General features: G+C 42.2%; 2 pseudogenes; both read left to right on the top strand.

Annotated features, from left to right (window-relative positions):
• The first annotated feature begins 2,813 nt into the window (after positions 1-2,813).
• Positions 2,814-3,062, top strand: LOC103271803 (annotated as a pseudogene).
• A 4,888-nt stretch (positions 3,063-7,950) lies between these two features.
• On the top strand, positions 7,951-18,345 carry LOC110596648 (annotated as a pseudogene).
• The last annotated feature ends 1,934 nt before the right edge of the window (positions 18,346-20,279 follow it).

Here is a 20,279-nt window from a genome sequence, read left to right as displayed (position 1 = left end):
AACTACAGGCACGCGCTACCATGCCCAGCTCATTTTGATTTATTGTAGAGATGATGTCTCACCAAGTTGCCCGGACAGGTCTCGAACCCGTGGGCTCAAGCAATCCACTCACCTCAGCCTCCCAAAGGTGCAGGATTACAGGCTGAGCCACCAAGCCCAGTCAATTTTCTTTTAAGAGTAGCAACCGCATAGAAAGCTTATGAGAAAGGAGAATTTAAAAAGGACCAACAGGCCAGGCTCGGTGGCTCAGCCTGTAATTCCAGCACTTTGGGAGGCCGAGATGAATGGATTGCCTGAATCCGCGGGTTCGAGACCCGCCTGGACAACTTGACGAGACCTCATCTCTACAATAAATCAAAAATTAGCTGGGCATGGTAGCATACGCCTGTAGTTCCAGCTACTTGGAAGGCTGAGGCGGAAGGATCGCCGGAGCCCAACAGGTCAAGGCTGCAGTGGCCGGGAGCAACCATTGCACTCCAGTCTGGGTGACAGAGTGAGACTCAAACTCAAAAACACCAAAAACAAACAACAAAAAAAAGACCAACAGTTGTGCTGATATTCAAGGGCTAAGACATGGCCAAGAATAAGCTGTCATTAAAATGACCTACAAGAAACCTGAGCCTTATGTTTGTCCTTGCACAAAATAAATCAATGACCAGTTGTTTGCCTAACATGAAACCATGATGATTGTTGTGATGAGGATTCTGGAAGGACACCATCATAACTGAATCCTAATAAAAGAGAGTATGATGCTCTTTCATTCACACATTTATTTATTCCCCAAACATATATTGTACTAAACACTGGGGGTATCAAAATGAAAAAGACACCCTCCTTGAAAAGTTGAATATGGTGGAGATATGAACCTGTAAGCAAATGATTGTGGAAAATTGTAATAATATCCTATGGCATTGGAGGGTACAATAGGGCCATGGCAATTAAGGGGAGGGCAGCTGGTATATAATAGCAAACACCCAACCCAAAACTTGAAAATAAAGAAAATGGGGTTGCCCTTTGAGCACTCAACTGGGATATGACACAAGCAGAGATATGCCAAGGCACCTTAAAGAGGAAGGAGAAATGACTGCAAGACTCATTAAAGACTGAATCTTCAAATAAATATTTCATGTTTTCATAGTTGAGTCTCAAGTAAAGGAAAATATACAAAAGGAGACCCCCCCAAACATTACATACATACAAGCAAGGAGCATAAGGCTTGGTTTCCTCTCCTCTCTATTCTTTTTTTCTCTCTCTTCCCTTCCTCTTACTCCAGTGATGTTCTATTAAGTAGAGGTTTTAAACTTACTTGGAAATCAAATTCTAGAGACTATTCATACTTCTTTCTAGCCTGCCAACAATCAACTTTGTAGGCTCTCAATAAAAGTTTCATTGAATTCACAAATGAACTAACTTCTGATTCTACACACATCATTTAACCTCTTTGAACCAAAATTTATGCCTAACTATTGTGAGATTTGAGATCTAAGAGATGTGTAAATGCTTCCTAAAATCTAAAGTCAGTAAATCATATACCTAAAACACACCAGTATCCAGAATGTATAAAGAATTCTTATAATTCAGCAATAAAAAGACAAATAACCAAATTTAAAAATAAGCACAAGATTTAAGCCGGGCTCAGTGGCTCAGTCTGTAATCCCGCACCTTTGAGAGGCTGAGGTGAGTGGATTGCCTGAGCCCGCAGGTTCAAGACCCACCTGGGCAACTTGGCAAGACCTCATCTCTACAATAAATAAAAAAAATTAGCCGGATATGGTAGCGCTCGCCTGTAGTTCCAGCTACTTGGAAGGCTGAGGCGGAAGGATCACCAGAGCCCAGCAGGTCGAGGCTGCGGTGGCCAGGAGCGGCCACTGCACTCCAGTCTGGGCAACAGAGTGAGACTCCAACTCAAAAATAAATAAATAAATAAATAAATAAGCACAAGATTTTAATAGACATTTCTCCAAAGGAGATATGCAAATAGCCAATAAGCACATGAAAAGATGCTCAACAACATCAGTCATTAGGGAAATGCAAATCTAAGCCACAATAGCACAATATTCCCTCGGATAGCTATAAATAAACAGACACAAAAAAAATGGATCCTTCCTAAATTGCTGATGGGAATGTAAAATGATGTATTCACTTTGAAAAACATTTGGGCAGGTCTTCAAAAAGTCAAACATAAAATACCCTTATGACCCAACAATTTCGCCCCGAGGTATTTGCTCAAAAGAAAAAAACATCCACACAAACTCTTGTACACAAATATTCTTGACGACATTATTCACAAGAGCCAAAAAATGAAAACTGCTCAAATGTCCTTCCACTGATGAGTGGATAAACAAAAGGTGTTATGCTCATGCAATGGAATATTATTTGACCACAAAAAGGAACGACCCACTAAAAGATGCTATGATGTGGATGAACCCAAAAAAATAATGCCCAGGGAAAGAATAGAGTCCACACATAAGATTACATTTACATTAACTATCTAGAGTATGTCAGTCCATAGAGACAAAAGATAGATTGGTGGTTGCCAGGGATTTGGGATATGGGGGAATGTAGAGTAACCACTAACAGACAAGGAGTTTCCTTTTTTTTCCCTTGTATAGACAATATTTTTTATTTTAGCTATTTCAGCAGATATATAGTGATATCACTTTGTGGTTTGGGTTTTTGTTTTCAATCTTTTTTTTTTAAGAGAAATTTTGGAGCAGTGTGAAGAAGAGGCAAGAACGACACCCGGAACCAGCAAAGCCCACGCGCTGCTCCATCCCGGCGTCCAACGCCTTAGTTCCGCTGCCATCACCACCATGCCCAAGAGGAAGGCTGAAGGGGATGCTAAAGGAGATGAAACCAAGGTGAAGGATGAACCCCAGAGAAGATCTGCAAGGTTGTTGGCTAAACCTGCTCCTCCAAAGCCAGAGCTCAAGCCTAAGAAGGCCCCAGCTAAGAAGGAAGAGAAGGTACCCAGAAGGAAAAAGGGAAAAGCCGATGCTGGCAAGGAGGGGAATAATCCTGGAGAAAATGGAGATGCCAAACAGCCAGGCACAGAAAGCTGAGGGTGCTGGAGATGCCAAGTGAAGTGTGTGCATTTTTGATAACTGTGTACTTCTGGTGACTGGACAGTTTGAAATACTATTTTTTATCAAGTTTTATAAAAATGCAGAATTTTGGTTTTGTTTTTTTAAGCTATGTTGTTAGCACACAGAACACTTCATTATTGTTTTTTGGGAAAGGGGCATATGTCACTAATAGAATGTCTCCAAAGCTGGATTGATGTGGAGAAAACACCTTTCCCTTCTAGTTTTAAGAGACTTCCTCCTGGCTTCCAGGAGGAGGGATTCCCCAACGTTGACACATAGCCACCTTGGTACAAACGCCTTGTGGTGTGGAAAAACATTCATTTTTTTAATGTCCTCTTCTCCCTTTCTGCCTTCAGCATAGACTTAACTCCCTTAAACCCAGACATCTATTGGGACCTGACCCCCAATAATTGGTTACCAGTATGTCAGTGATGCCACTGATATGGCACCCCTCATAAGAGCAGCAGTTTCATTTATAGATTGTGGATCTTCAGACAAATTCTGTCATTTTCATTTCATTTCCTGAAAGTCAGGGTCGACTTGTGAAAAGTTGTCAAACAACATGCTAAATGTGAAATGTCAACCCTCACTCTAAACTTCTCCCCTGTTCAGAGCATCAGATGAAGACTTCATTGGGTTTTTATAGTGGCTTTCTGATTTTGGTAGTTCATTAAAGAAGGGAGTTTGAAAGTTGTTGTATACTGTTAAAGTTTGCCCATGTCCTGCCCGAAATACCATGATTGTTTAGGAAAAGTATCTTTAATAAAGCTGGATATAGTCGGGCTCGGTGGCTCAGCCTGTAATCTCAGAGCTTTGGGAGGCTGAGGTGAGTGGATTGCCTGAGCCTGAGGGTTCGAGACCCGCCTGGGAAACTTGGCAAGCCCTCATCTCTACAATAAATCAAAAATTAGCCAGGCGTGGTAGCATGTGCCTGTAGTTCTCACTACTCAGAAGGCTGAGGCGGAAGAATCGCCGGAGCCCAGCAAGTCGAGGCTGTGGTGGCCGGGAGTGGCCACTGCACTCCAGTCTGGGCAACAGAGTGAGACTCCAACTCAAAAAAAAAAAAAAAAAAAAAAGCCGGGTTCGGTGGCTCAGCCTGTAATCCTGTGCTTTGGGAGGCCGAGGTGAGTGGATTGCCTGAGTCCGCGGGTTCGAGACCCGCCTGGTCAACTTGGGGAGACCTCATCTCTACAATAAATAAAAATGAGCTGGGCGTGGTAGCGCACCTGTAGTTCCAGCTACTTGGAAGGCTGAGGCGGAAGGATTGCCGGAGCCCAGCCGGTCGAGGCTGCGGAGGCCGCTCCCGGCCACTGCACTCCAGTCTGGGTGACAGAGTGAGACTCCAACTAAAAAATAAAATAAAATAAAAGCAGTTTATAGTTTGGCTTATGAAAAAAAAGAGAGAATTTTTTTTTTTTTTGAGTTGGAGTCTCACTCTGTCGCCCAGACTGGAGTGCAGTGACCACTCCCGGCCACCGCAAGCTCTACCCTCTGGGCTCTGGCGATCCTTCCACCACAGCCTTCCGAATAGCCGGAATTACAGGCGCGCGCTACCATGCCCGGCTGATTTTTTGATTTATTGTGGAGATGAGGTCTCACCAAGTTGCCCAGGCAGGTCTCGAACCCGCGGGCTCAGGCAATCCACTCACCTCAGACTCGCAAAGCGCGGGATTACAGGCTGAGCCACAGAGCCCGGCTAAGAGAGAAATTTTAGGTTCACAGCAAAACTGAGATTAAAAATACAGAGCTATCCCTTATACCCCTGCACCTACACAGGCATAGTCTTCCCCATTATCAACCTTCCCCACCAGAATGGTACATTTGTTACAACTGATGAATTTAAACATTAATTCACTCTAAATCCATAGTTTACAAGTTAAGTTTCACTCTTGGTATTGTACATTCTATGGGTTAAACAGATGTATAATTACATGTATCCACCATTACAGTATCATACAAAGTCTTTTCATTGTCCTAAAAATCCTCTGTGCTGTGCCTTTCATCCTTTCCTTCCTCCATTCCCTAACCACTGATATTTTCACTGTGTCCATAGTTTTGCCTTTTCCAGAATGTCATATGCTTGGAATCATGCAATATGTGACAGCCTTTTCAGATTGACTTCTTTCACTTAGCCATATGCATTTTTTTTTTGAGTTGGAGTCTTACTACATCACCCAGGCTAGAGTGCCTGTGGAATGCTCACGATCACCCCATTGTCAACCTGCTAGGCTTGGGCGATCCTTCCGCCTTAGTCTTCTAGGGGGCTGGAACTACAGGTGCACACTACCACACCCAGCTAATTCTTTTTATTTATTGTAGAGACGAGGTCTCATCAAGTTGCCCAGGCTGGTCTTGAACCCTTGAGCTCAGGCAACCCTCTTGCCTCGGCCTCTCAAAGTGCCAGGATTACAGGCTTGAGCCACCGCGCCCAGTTAGTCATAAGCATTGAATATGCATCCTCCATGTCTTTTCATGGCTTGCCGGCGCTTTCTTTTTTTTTAGCACTGAATAATATTTCATTATCTCAAGATACCACAGTTTACTTATTCATTCACCTACTGAAAGGACATGTTGGATGCTTCCGGGTTTTGGCAGTTTGTGAATAAAGATGTTATAGACAACCATGTGCAGGTTTTTATGTGGGAATAACTTTTCGGTTCTTTTGGGTAAATAACAAGGAGCATGGTTGCTACATTTTATGGTAAGAATAAGTTTAGTTTTGTAAGACACCACCAAACTGTCCTCCAAAGTGGCTGTACCATGTTGCCTTCCCACCAGCAATGAATGAGAGTTCCTTTTGTTTCACATCCTCACCAGCATTTGTTGTTGTCAGTGTTCTGTGTTTTGTCCATTCTAATAAATGTGTACAGAGTTTCTTTTCGGGGTGGCAAAAATGTTCTGGAGTTAGATAGTGGTGATGTTTATAGAACTGTGCAAGTATAGTAAAAAACACTGAATTGTACATTTCTCAAGAGTGAATTGTAGAGTATACAAATTATATCTAGGCTGGGCTCGGTGGCTCAGCCTGTAATCCCACGCTTTGGGAGGCCGAGGTGAGTGGATTGCCAGCCCGCGGGTTCGCGACCCGCCTGGGCAACTTGGCGAGATCTCATCTCTACAATAAATAAAAAAATTAGCCGGGTATGGTAGCGTGCGCCTGTAGTTCCAGCTACTTGGAAGGCTGAGCGGAAGGATCGCCAGAGCCCAGCAGGTTGAGGCTGCGGTGGCCGGGAGCGTGCCACTGCACTCCAGTCTGGGTGACAGAGTGAGACTCCAACTCGGAAAAAAAGAAAAAAAAACAAAAAACAAATTATATCTCAATTTCTGAACGTAAAACAAAAATGTTTAAGCCAGTATATAAATGTGAAACATCATTGTAACTCAGGGCTTCTTTTCCTCAGCACTATTTACATTTGGGGCCAGATAATTCTTTGTTGTGAAGGTCCTGTCCTGTGCATTGCAGGACACTGGTACATACACCTACTAGCACACACATTGCAGTCATGACAACCACAGATGTCTATAGACATTGCCACATGTCCCTTGAAGGGCAAAATCAACCTGGATTGAGAACTACTGGCTGTAACTGTATTATGTGAAAGCTTCCAAAACATTAAATATACTTTATTTAAAGCAGCAGAACTCACAAGCTAATCAAAATACATTTTCCAGGTTTTAAATGTTATGGTAATTAACTGATTGTTAGAAATTTCATTCTGAGCCAGGCTCGGTGGCTCAGCCTGTAATCCCGCGCCTTTGGGAGGCTGAGGTGAGTGGATTGCCTGAGCCTGCGGGTTCAAGACCCGCCTGGGCGACTTGGTGAGACCTCATCTCTACAATAAACCAAAAATTAGCCGGGCATGGTAGCACGCGCCTGTAGTTCCAGCTACTTGGAAGGCTGAGGCGGAAGGATAGCCAGAGCCCAGCAGGTCGAGGCTGCAGTGACCAGGAGCGGCCACTGTACTCCAGTCTGGGTGACAGAGTGAGACTCCAACTCAAAAAAAAAAAAAAAGAAAGAAAGAAAAGAAATTTCATTTTGATACCATCACTTTTTAAATATTTTCTCCAAGTTTGAATGAGCTATTTCCTATCTACTTTTTTTATATCTTTGACCTTAGACAAATCTTTTAAATAGGACAGCTAAATTTTCAAAGCTCAATTAAATGGCAATTAGCTTCTCTGCCATTTGTTTCTAGACCATTTTTCTATAATGCCCAGGCATGTCAATTAATTTTGTGTCTTCGATAATGCTATAAATTATAAAAACATATCTCTAATCCCTTAGCCTACTGACTTCAGGAGTGTTTTATAATCCCCAATTCACTTGTAATACAAGAAACTCATGCACCTGACTCACATCAACTGTTCTCTAAGGACAACTAGAAAAAAATGTCATCAAATTCCTACAGTGAGCTAGGTCCCCTCTCCCTGGATACTTAATATGATAATTATTACTGACGTTGGCCTGGAAAAACCCCATGAGAAAGAGACTAGAAGAATGTCAATCTTTCAAAATTGATGAAAAGCATACACTTACTAGAAACTGCGTCTCATGCCTTGGCTGAGTCCCAAAAAGATAAATCCCTGTCCTGAGACTATTCTTAAAAATGCCCCATATCTTCCATTTGGGTTTATCTGAGGTCTGCATGCAATAATAAATTTTTTTACAAAATTGGCTCTTTACCTTCCTTGCCAGCCTAATATTTATTTTCAAGTCCCTCTCCAAGCCCCACCCACTCTACCTGCTTGAGAACAAAGCTTGCACTTATCTGGCCCCACACAACAATTGTCAGTATCATGCATGGTGCCTGGCATGTGGTAGGCTCTTGATAAATTTGAATTCTCTGAATTAATGTGTGAATAAATGAATGAATGTACCTATGCATTCAGCAAAGCACTAGATCTAAAGGTCAGGTATAAAAGCCACTCTACTTTAAAGTTTTACTTGTAAGAATTCTGTGATTATTAATGGGTTTGAATCAGGTCATGGAATAAATATTTAGAAGCAATCATTCAAGAGCAAGAACAGGAGAACACTGGACATCACTAATAAAATCCACGCAAGAGACAAATATCAAATACAAGGATTAAAGTTATTTGACAATTTCTTTTTCTTTTTTTTTTTTTTTTTGAGTTGGAGTCTCACTCTGTCGCCCAGACTGGAGTGCTGTGGCCGCTCCCGGCCACCGCAGCCTCGACCTGCTGGGCTCCGGCGATCCTTCCGCCTCAGCCTTCCAAGTAGCTGGAACTACAGGCGCGCGCTACCATGCCCGGTTAATTTTTGATTTATTGTAGAGATAAGGTCTCGCCAAGTTGCCCAGGCAGGTCTTGAACCTGCAGGTTCAGGCAATCCACTCACCTCAGCCTCCCAAGGCGCGGGATTACAGACTGAGCCACCAAGACCGGCTGACAATTTCTTTAATAGGAGGAAGAGGAAGACCTCATCAGGCTTCATTCATTCATTCTTTCACTCAGCAAACATTGATGGAGTGCCTACTCTTTGCCAGCACTATTTTAGGTGTTTAGACAGCAGGAGATAAACCACACAAAAAATCCCTGACTGTGGAGCACGTGTGATAGTGGGTGGAGAGAAACAACAAGCAAGATAAATAAGTAAAATATGCTATGGAAAAAAAACGAACCAGGAGAAAGTCTCATGGGGTGCAGAGGAGAGTAACAATTTCAACAAAGTGAGTCAGATGCAGCGACTCACGCTTGTGATCCCAGCACTTTGCAAGGCCGAGCAGGAGGATCACTTGAGCCCACGAGTTCAAGACTGCAGTGAGCTATGATCAAATCACTGCACTCCAGCCTGGGTGACAGAACCCCTGTCACTTAAAAAAAAATGAATAAACCCCAAATGTGGCAGAAAGTCATGCTAGTAACTAAGGGAAAAGCACTCCAGGCAGCAGAATCAGCAAAAGCAAAGGCCTTGAGGTGGGATGGAGAGAGCCTAATGTGTTCAAGAGACACTGAGAACACCAGGGTATTAGTTTCCTTTTGCTGCTATAACAAATGTAGCGGCTTAAAACAACAAAAATTTATTCTCTTACAGTGTTGGAGATCAGAAAGCCAACATAGATACTGTGTACTAAGATCAAGGTATTATAGACTTCAAGGGAGAATTCTTTTCCTTGCCTTTTGCTTTTGGAAGCCACCTATATTCTTTGATTCATGGCTCCATTTGCCATCTTCAAATTCAGAAATGTAGCAAATAAGTCACTTGTTTCTCTCCCTCTCTTTTTCTCTCTCTCCCCTTTACTTATCACATTTTCTTCTCTCTGGTCTTCCTGCCTTCCTCTTATGAAGACTCCCATCTCAGCTGAATAATTCAAAATAATCTTCTCATTTCAAGAGTCTTAATTTAATCACCTCTGCAAAGTCACTTTGCCATGTAAGATAACATATTCATTGGCTCTAGGGAATAGGACATGGACAACTTTAGTGGACTACTTATTGGCCCTATCAGAAAGGTTAAAAGAGAGTTAGTACGGAGTACAGGCAAAAATAGAGGAAAATTAAGTCAAATATATATATATTTTATACATATATACATATATATATATATGACAGTGTCTCACTCTGTTGCCCAGTCCAGTATGCAGTGGCACATAACTCCTGGGCTCAAGCTATCTTCCTGCCTCAACCTCCTGAGTATATTGGACTATGGGCACATGCCACTTGCCTAGCTCTTTTTTTCTTAGAGACAGGGTCTCACTATGTTGCCCAGGCTGGTCTCAAACTCCTGGCCTCAAGCGATCCTCCCACCTCAACTTCTCAAAGACAGTCATTTTTAATGATCAAATGCTTATTCATTAAAAAGAATTGCCTTTGCAATTTTATTCTTTAACATAAGCTGAGTTGGCCTTTTCCATGATAAGTAATATTGGGTTGCACTTTTCTACTCTTTCTTCTGTAAGAGTGCCTTTGCGATGTTCTCTTTATTTCTCAACCTCTAATAAAATTAATGCTCTTAGAGAGACTACAGGATCCATTAGTTCAGGTTTCCATGTGTGGTTACTGAGGGAGGCTGTCCAAACCAAAGAGCAAACCTAGCAGGGAGGACTTTGGGAAGAAAAGAAACATAAAACATGGAATGAGTAGGAAAAAAGTTGTGTTCTGCTGTTCATCAACACAACTTTTCAGAAAAGTCTAAAGATTTCTTTTTGGGACATCTGTCTATCTATCTATCTATCTATCTATCTATCTATCTATCTATCTATCTATCTATCGAGAAAACACTGTCCAGCCTTATGTAGCTCACAATAATATAAAATTTGCCATTTTAATCACTGTCTAAGTGTACAGTTCAGAGGTACTAAGTACATTTGCATTGTTGGGCAACAATTGGCATCATCCATCCACAAAGCCTTTTCATCTTGCAAAAGTGAGACTCCATCTCTATTAAACACTAACTTCCCATGTCCCCCTCCCACTAACCCTTGACAACCACCATTCTACTTTCTGTCTCTGGACTTTTGACTATTCTAGGTCCCTTGTATAAGTAGAATCATACAATATTTGTCCTTTTGTGACTGACTTGTTCACTTAGCAAAATGTTTTGAAAGTTTATCAATGTTGTAGCATGTGTCAGAATTTCTTTCCTCTTTAGGGTTGAATAATATTCTACAGTGTGAATAGACCACATTGTGTTTTTCCACTCATCTGTCGATGGACACTTGAGTTGCTTCTACCTTTTGGCTATTGTGAATAAAACCACTACAGATAAGTATCTCTTTGAATCCCCGCTTCCTATTCTTTTGTATGTATCTTCAGAAGTGGAATTGCTGGATCATACAGTAATTCTATTTTGCATTTTTTTGAGGAACCACTAAACTGCTTTCCACAGTGGCTACTCTGTTTTTACATCCCCACCAGCAATGTACCAGGACTCCAATTTCTCCATACCGCACCATACTTGTCTCCCGTTTGACATTAGGTGTCCTAATGGGTAGGAGGCGAAATCTCCTTGCTTAACTCTTTTAGCTGACACCTCAGCCCTTCTCTTCCTACATATTCCATAAAAGGCAAGTGCCAGTGTGTGCCCTCCACAGTCTTCATGCTGAACTCCTGCCTCCCATTCCTGATCCCCCAAAGGAACACTGAACAGAAACTGATGAAATCATGTTCCCCAATGGGTGATTAAACCAACCGGTTCCCAAACCAGGGGACTTCACAGATGATCAGATTTCCAAATATATATATCTAACATACAAGGTGTCTTAATAAATATTGACTACTGTCTGTGCCGGGTACAGTGGCTCATGCTTGTAACCCCAGCACATTGGGAGGCTGAGGCAGGAGATTGCTTGAGCCTAGGAGTTCAAGACCAGCCTGGGCAACATAGCAAGACCTCATCTCTACAAAAAGTCAACAAAATTAGTCAACCATGGAGGTGCACACCTGTAGTTCCAGTTACTTGGAAGACCGAGGAGGAAGGATCACTTGAGCCTGGGAGGTCAAGGCTGCCGTAAGCTATGATTGTGCCACGACACTCCAGCCTGGGTGGCAGAGTGAGACTCTGACTCAAAACAAAACAAAACAAAAAAACACATTTTCACCACAAATGATAGAATGATATAATGTATACTCCCCTGCAATTTGCTATTTGTGCTAAGAAATATGACCATCATATGACTACATACAGAACTTCTTTATTTCTTTTTTATGTCTGCATAGTATTCCACTGAATGGTTGCATCAAATTTTATGTAATCAGCCCCCAAATGATGGACGTTTAGGTTGTCACTAATGTATTGCTATATCAAATAATACTGCAAAGAGTAGTCTTTATATACATAATTTTACACATGTGCAAGTTTATCTGTAGAACACTATTTTGTCTTTTGAATCAGGGTCTCACTCTGTCTCCCAGGTTGCAGTGTAGTGGTACAATCACAGCTGAACCTCCTGGGCTCAGGTGACCCTCCCACCTGAGTAGCTGAGTCTATGGGTGTGTGCCACCACACCCAGCTAATCTTTTTTTAAATTTTTTTCATAGAGATGAGATCTCCCTATGTTGCCTAGGCTGGTTTCGAACTTCTGGGCTCAAACAATCCTCCTGCCTTGGCCTCCAGAAGTGCTGGGATTACAGACATGAGCCACTGTGCCCAGTCAAAATAAATTTTGTACTGTGACTTTGCTGTGTCAAAGGGTTTGTTTAGTACACTTTGGTAGATATCATTCAATTGCCCTCCTGAGTGGCTTCATTATTTTACAGTCCTACTAGAGTTGTACTGCAGAGGGTGCCTTTTATTTTTTATTTATCATAGAAACGAGGTCTCACCAGGTCGCCCGGGCTGGTCTCAAACCTGCGGGCTCAGGCAATCCACTCGCCTTGGCCTCCCAAAGTGCTGGGATTACAGGTTGAACCACCGAGCCTGACAAAGGGTGCTTTTATTCACCTCCGCCTACACAGTGTGTTACTGAAGTGTGTTGTCTTCGCCAAAGTGATAGATGAAAAAAGTGTTATTTCAGTATAGTTTTAGTTGAGCATCTTTACTAACGTTTAAAAGTCACTTGTATTTCTGGTTATAGGTCTTTAGGTCTAATTGTAGGTTAACCAATAAAATATCAGGAGCCACTTTCTTAGCCAAGAATAGATACCAGAGGGTATAGCTTTATTTATTTATTTTTATTGTGGTAAAATACACATAGCATACTTTTTTCCATTTTAACTACTTTTGAGGGTACAAGTTAATGGCATTGAGTACATTCACAATGTTGAGTCATAACCACTACCCATTTCCAGAGCTTTTTCAGCATCCCAAACAAACTCTGTCTATTAAACAGTAACTCCCCATCTTTAGCCTCCTCCCAGCTCTGGCAGCTTCTAACCTACTTTCTTAACCTCTACTCTTCTTTCTGGCTCTATCACTTTGCTTATTTTAGGTACTTCAGATACATAGAATCATACCATACAGTATTCTTTTGGGTCTGGCTTGTTTCACTTAGCATATTTTCAAGGTTCATCCATGTTGTAACAAATATCAGAATTTCATTTCATTTTATGACTGAATAACATTCCATTGCATGCATATGCCACATTTTGCTTATCTATTCATCTGTTGACTGAAACTTGGGTTGTTTGGAATGAACATTGGTGTACAAATATCAGAGTTCCTGCTTTTTCTTTTTTTTTTTTTTTGAGTTGGAGTCTCACTCTGTCGCCCAGGCTAGAGTGCAGTGGCACACTCACGGTCACCACAGCCTCAACCTGCAGGGCTCAGGAGATCCTTCAGCCTCAATCTTCCAAGTAGCTGGAACTACAGACAGACGCCACCACGCCCAGCGAATTTTTAAAATTTATTGTAGAGATGAGGTCTGGCCAAGTTGTACAGGTTGGTCTCGAACCCGTGGGCTCAGGCATTCCTCTCACCTCAGCCTTCCAAAGTGCTGGGACTATAGGCATGAACCACCGCGCCTGGACTGAGTCCCTGCTTTTAATTATTTTGGAGATATATATATATATATATACTAAGGAGTGGAATTGCTGTATCATATGGCAATCCTATGTTTAACTTTTTGGAGAACTACCAAAGTGTTTTCAGTGGCTACACCACTTAAATTCCCATCAGCAAGGAATCAGGATTCCAATTTCTCCACATCCTAACCAACACTTGTTATTTTCCATTTTGGTATATGGGTATGAAGTGGTATCTCATTGTGCCTATTTATTTTTAATGTTCTTGTTTAGCAATATAAATAAATTTTTCATATGAAATGCAGGCATTTCTCCAGATCATACTCATTTCACACTGCCTAATGAGCACCTGTACTTCTCTTGCAATAACTTTAGCGTCCTGCCTACAAAAATCACTCCCATCAGTGGCTTCCTTATCTTTAAACCACTTGAAAGCACCGTTACTTGGTTTAGCATTTTTGCCTCATCGAAGCAGAAGCGCTATCTAGTGGCCCAATAGAATAACTGCAAGGGCTGCCCCCTTTTCGCTAGGGCAGGTCCTAGCAGAGTGAGTCCTTGATACTTTTTATTTACTTGATGATGGCCCATCTGGTAGTGCCATAAAAGACAAGATCCAAGTCTGATTCAGAAAGGGCTGCTTCCACAAAGATAATATAGATGGGCTTTTGCCCCCAAATCAATGCCTTCTCCAGTCTCCTCTTAATTGCACCCTTCCTAAAATAGGAAAAATAGAAATGCAGCTGACATTTTAAAAGCAACTGGTTTGTTGAATATTCTGTCCAAAAAAGAAACTGTTTTATTTTCTTCCAGTCTCTTCCTTCAACTAGTCCCTACTGAATCTTCCTTTTCCACCTTAAAAGACATTCCTGGTAAACCCCACAGCTCTCAGATATCTTCGGTTTACCCAGAGTTCCTCATAGTAGTGCCACCTGATACATCATCTCCCTCTACCCGCCTCCAGGGGCCGAGCTCTGGAGTGAGGAGGGTGAATGGTCTGTGGGGAGTGGTCTGTTCTTTCATGCTGCCCCTTCATCCTCCCTTCAAAGCTCCTTTGATCTTTGGGGCAGAGACCAGAAATTAGGGGGAAAGGCCACATCTTGCATAATTTTCTGACACAGGAAATGGTCTCTAGCTTCGACTTTTCCAACCACTCTTCCCTCTACTAAGTCCCAAGGGTTTCACTTAATTCCTTCTTGACCTACCCAATATCAAGAGTCCAGATTGCTTCATTTTTGTCCCCTCTCTCTGCCTCTCACCCCTGCACCCCACTACCTCCCTCTCATTTTTCTCCCTTTCCTAAGAGATCACAAAAATAAGAAAAGGGAGTAAGTATCACTCCTCAAAAAAACATTGTTTGCAAGGGATGGGAGTATAAACCTAAACAACCCAAGAGAATCAACTAAAAAATTATTAGTACCCACAAGCGTTCCAAATGATAGCCTAATATAAGATGAATGTGCACACAAAAAATCAATAGTTTTCCATTATGCTAGTAGCAACCATTGAGCTAATGTTAAAGAGAATGATTCTCTTCCAGTAACAACAAACGATCAAGTTCCTAGAAATAAATGCAACTAGAGCAGGGGCCACGTAAAGAAAACTATGAAGCTTGGCTACAGACATAAAAACAAGACCTAAGTAAGAAAATGGACCAGGCTCGGTGCTCAGCCTGTAATCCCAGCACTTTGGGAGGCGGAGGGGAGTGTGATTGCCTGAGCCCAGAGGTTCGAGACCAGCCTGGGCAAACTGACCTTGTCTCTACAATCAAAATTTAGCCAGGTGTGGTAGCGCTCACCTGTAGCTCCGGCCACTTGGAAGGCTGAGTCAGAAGGTTTACCAGAGCCCAGCAGGTAAACCTGGCCCAGCTGGGGTGGCCATGAGAGTGCCTCTGCACTCCTGCCTGGGTTATGGAGTGAGACTCCAACTCAAAGAAAGAAAGAAAGAAAATGGAGATGAGTGGCTTGTTCCTAAAGAAGTAGCAGCATTGTGAAAATTCCTTTTTTTCCCAAATTAACATCAAAATAAAAAGCAGGATAAATAAATTGTGGTCTATCCATTCAATGGACTTCTACTCAGCAATAAGAAGGAATTCACTATTGATTCAAGTGACAGCAAAAATGAATCCCAAAGCTATTATGCTGAGGGAAAGAAGGCACATACAAGAATATACACTATTTGATTGCATGTATAGAAAATTCTAGAAAGGGGAAGAGTGAAAGTAGCTGGAGCTGGGGATAAGGGTGAGGATTAATTGCAAAAGGGCTCAAAGGACCTTTTGGGGACTGATGAGAATGCTCTATATCTTATTTGCACTGGTGATTACACAGTGTATATATTTATCTTCTAACTCTTCTAAATGTATTCCTAAAAATGTGCATTTTATTGTACATAAATTATGCCTCAATAAAGTTAGAAAAAATGAAATGCAATTCAAACTGAAATGCAGTTCTAAAAAAAAAATCTCAACTTTAGGGTCTGGGGGAGAGGTGTGACAGAGACATAAGAACTGAAAATAACATTCTTTGGGAAGAATAAATGCATGAGACCATCAAAATAATAATAATAATAAGCCCAGAGAGTCCACCAACAAGTCCATAGTCCAAGTAGGCAGCCACCCTGGACATGAGATGCCTTCAGTTCTCCCTTCTGACAGGTTCCCACCATTACAAAGAAAGGTTTCTCACAGGGAGGAGAGGGACCAGTCCCAGCCCTTGCTCCATTCCTCCCCCAGTATAACAGCTTGGAAGGCAGGATGGCATGAGGCTGTGGATAGCAAAGTAGTTTGGTTCCTTCTTAGCAGCAAGAGACTTCAACCATTTTCTTCTGTCTTTGGAACATGGAATCCATGAAGCTTTTTTATTCTCAGTTTTGTGTCCTAGCTGCCTCCTCCAGAATTGTCTTATGACAAACGCCAAGCAAGAGGCTAAACTCCTTCAGGGTGCTTTTTATTTTAATTTTTTGAGTTGGAGTCTCACTCTGTTGCCCAGATTGGAGTGCAGTGGCCGCTCCCGGCCACCGCAGCCTGACCTGCTGGGCTCCGGCAATCCTTCCGCCTCAGCCTTCCGAGTAGCCGGAATAACAGGCATGCACTACCACGCCCGGCTGATTTTTTTGATTTATTGTAGAGATGAGGTCTCGCTGCTCAGGCGGGTCTCGAACCCGCGAGCTCAGGCAATCAATCCACTCACCTCAGCCTCCCAAAGGCGCGGGATTACAGGCTGAGCTACCGAGCCCGGCTCCAAAATAATTATTTTTAATTAGCCAGGCAGAGTGGTATGTGCCTGTAGTATCAGCTACTCGGGAGGCTGAGGTGGGAGGATCACTTAAGCCCAGGAGTTCAAGGTTACAGTGAGCTATGATCACAGCACTGCGCTCCAGCCAGGGTGACAAAGAAAGATCCCATCTCTAGAAAAATAAAAGCAAGCAAACAAAAAACCCCAGGGTCGCTATAAACCAAAATAAATTCTCGAAATTTAAGAAGGGAAATGTGTAAACATTAGAGAGCAAATTCTAGTACATACCAAACAGCAAATAAGAGAACTGATGAGTTGATTTTGTGAACTCCCACGGTTTGCTGTTATTTAAGATGAAACTCTTAAAAAGGGAGAACAATGGATTGATGAATCAACATCCTTTGTGTTCACTGCAGATAAAAGCAAAACCGCACCTTAACGTGAACAATTTCTTTGGACATAAAGATTTTTCACAACCATTAGGCATTTCTCTTTCAGTTGGTGTGCTTGGTGGTATATTTTTAGAATTGAAATTTCTCCTTCAGGGGTGGTGTGGTTTGAAAATGATTGCTCTTCCAAGGTAGATTTCTCTCTGTTCCCCATTAACAAGGTCTAAAAAACAGCCTTTGAAAATAAAGGTTTTGTGCCTTCAAGAGCACAATTTCCAACTCCCTTTCCTTTGCCAAGTAAAAACTATTTCTAGCAAAAACAGAAAGGTAATATATCCCCACCAGCTTTTCACTCTGTATAACTAAGATTCTTCAAGCAACAAGAACTCATTAAGACTTAAAATTTATTGGCAGTATTCATGGCAGCCAATCAATAACAGAAATCGGGGCCTATCTCTCCATGGTAACTTATGGAGGTAAGCTTTTGTTTTCTGAGCTAATAGAATTCTCTCTCTATTCACTGATATTCTTCAATAAAATAAGAATATTCTTATAAGGTGTGGCTAAATGCCTGTGGCAAATTTAATGGACATATCACTCAAGTCATCTGTATTAGTCACTTATTGATGTGTAACAATTTAGCAGCATTAAAAAATCCTGAGGGTGCCAGGTGTGGTGGCTCATGCCTATAATCCCAACACTTTGGGAAGCCGAGGTGAGAGAATTGCCTGAGCCCACGGGTTCAAGACCAGACTGGACAACTTGGTGAGATCTCATCTCTACAATAAATCAAAAAATTAGCCAGGTGTGATGGTGCATGCCTGTAGTCCCAGCTACTTGGAAATCTGAGGTGGAAGGATCGTGTGAGCTCCTAGCAGGTCAAGGCTGTAGTGGCCGTGAGCGTGTCACTGCACTCCAGCCTGAGCGACAGAGTGAGATACTGACTCAAAAAGAAAAATCCTGAGGGTGATGTGGCTGGGGCAATGTTAGCCTTGCTATATCTGCCATTTTCAATTTTTAGAGTCTGTTGACAGTAATCTTGATGCTTCTATGTACCTGTGCTAACATCCACTCCTTGGCACCAAGCCTCCTGGACAGAAATACAACTGGATTGTTGGGATATTTTGGAAGTGTGCCAGAATTGGTTAGCAGAAGAGCCCCTATGTTGGGGTATGCTGTGTGGTGATGGCCTTCGGCATCCTCTTTATACAGTAGCCTGGGGAAACACCAGAGTGTTGTTGTCATCAGAATTCAGTGCAAACAAGGACTTGCTGTGGAAGATAATGGAAAGACTGGTGAACACTTGATCTCTAAGCATTGACTGAGATACACTTCCAGATGCTGTTCTCTATCTTTATGTTACTGAACCATTGTTCTGTATAATTAAGATGTAACCATTTAATACTCAGAGTTTAATAGTCTAATACAATCAACCTCAATACTGTCACTACAATATTACATCCTGCAAATGTCATTCTGTTGTGTCAGATGCTGGTTTTTAGTGAGGTATTTACAAGGCACATAATAGAAAACAAAACTGGTAAATTAAAAAAAAATCCTGCATATTATTTCACAGTTTCTGTGAATCTGGAGTCCAGGCAGAGCTGCATTCAAAGTCTCAGCCAGGGCAGTGTTCTTTTTTTTTCTTTTTTTTTTTTTTTGAGTTGGAGTCTCGCTCCACCGCCCAGACTGGAGTGCAGTGGCCGCTCCCGGTCACCGCAGCCTCAACCTGCTGGGCTCCGGCGATCCTTCCGCCTCAGCCTTCCGAGTAGCCGCAATTACAGGCATGTGCTACTACGCCCAGCTGATTTTTTGATTTATTGTAGAGATGAGGTCTCGCTGCCCAGGCGGGTCTCGAACCCACGGGATCAGGCAATCCACTCACCTCAGCCTCCCAAAGGCACGGGATTACAGGCTGAGCCACCAAGCCCGGCTCAGGGCAGTGTTCTTATATCAAGGTTTGACTAGGGAAGGATCTTCTTTTAAGCACACATGGCTACACGAAATTTTCTTTCTCTTTTTCTTTTTTTTGAGTTGGAGTCTCACTCTGTCGCCCAGACTAAAGTGCAGTGGCACACTCCTGGCCACTGCAGCCTCGACCTGCTGGACTCCGGTGATCCTTCTGCCTCAGCCTTCCAAGTAGCTAGAACTACAGGCATGCACCACCGCGCCCAGCTAATTTTTTGATTTATTGTAGAGACGAGGTCTCACCAAGTTACCCAGACTGCTCTCAACTTAGGCAATCCTCTCACCTCCGCCTCCCAAAGTGCTGAGTTATAGGTGTGAGTCACTGTGCCCGGCCCCTATTCAAGATATTATCACTTTGATATATAATTAGTAGAAAGATTATTAATATAATTTCATATATTTTTTACATACCAAGTCTTTGAAATCTGATATGTGTATTTCACACCTACAACACATCTCAATTCAGACTAGCCACATTTCTCAAGAGCCACATGTGGCTAGTGGTTACTTTTTAGCCCTGAATAGTACAGTCTGAGGGTGTGAAACTAGATCTGCTGTACCCATTTTGATACCACAATGTGTGGGAGAGGAAGAGTTTAGGATGAAACTGACCACATCCAAAGGAAAAAAAAAGGAATTGGAAATAAACTGGTCCTCACTGACATCATCTGAGTCATTGGATCAAGCTTCACTTGAAATCAGCATGACTTCAGAAACTCTTAGTTTATGTAAGTCAATAAATTCACTTTACAGTTTCAATGTATTTAATTTAAAATTTCTATCACTTCCAACAAAAGAATCTCAACTGACACAGAAGGTGATTAATAAAGTAATCTACTGTTATAGAGCTGAACTGGGGTCTGCTCACTGGCACAGTAAGAATAGATATCTACACCGAGGTTTGTAGTGGGAGAAAGAAAGACATGTATTTGCAGGGTGTCAAGAAAGGAGGATCAGGCAGCTAACGCTTAAGTCCTGACCCCCCAGTGGCTTACAGGTAAGAGTTTGTAAAGTCAGGGGTGCATTTCAGGAAAGCAGAAGTTACAGGTAAAATTGCAAATTAACTCACGGAGGTTACACATTGGTTTTGGCCTAAAAGGGATGGATATCTTGAAGCAGGGGCTTACAGGTCACAGGTAGATTTCTGATTTGCAATTGGTTAAGGAAGAGAAACTGTGTAA

The sequence above is a fragment of the Carlito syrichta genome, unplaced genomic scaffold (genome assembly GCF_000164805.1).
Source record: "Carlito syrichta isolate Samal-C Ts95f unplaced genomic scaffold, Tarsius_syrichta-2.0.1 Scaffold311911, whole genome shotgun sequence".
In the NCBI taxonomy this organism is placed as follows: Eukaryota; Metazoa; Chordata; class Mammalia; order Primates; family Tarsiidae; genus Carlito; species Carlito syrichta.
The sequence above is the reverse complement of the archived record's forward strand: the minus strand, read 5'-3'. Positions and strand labels throughout refer to the sequence as shown.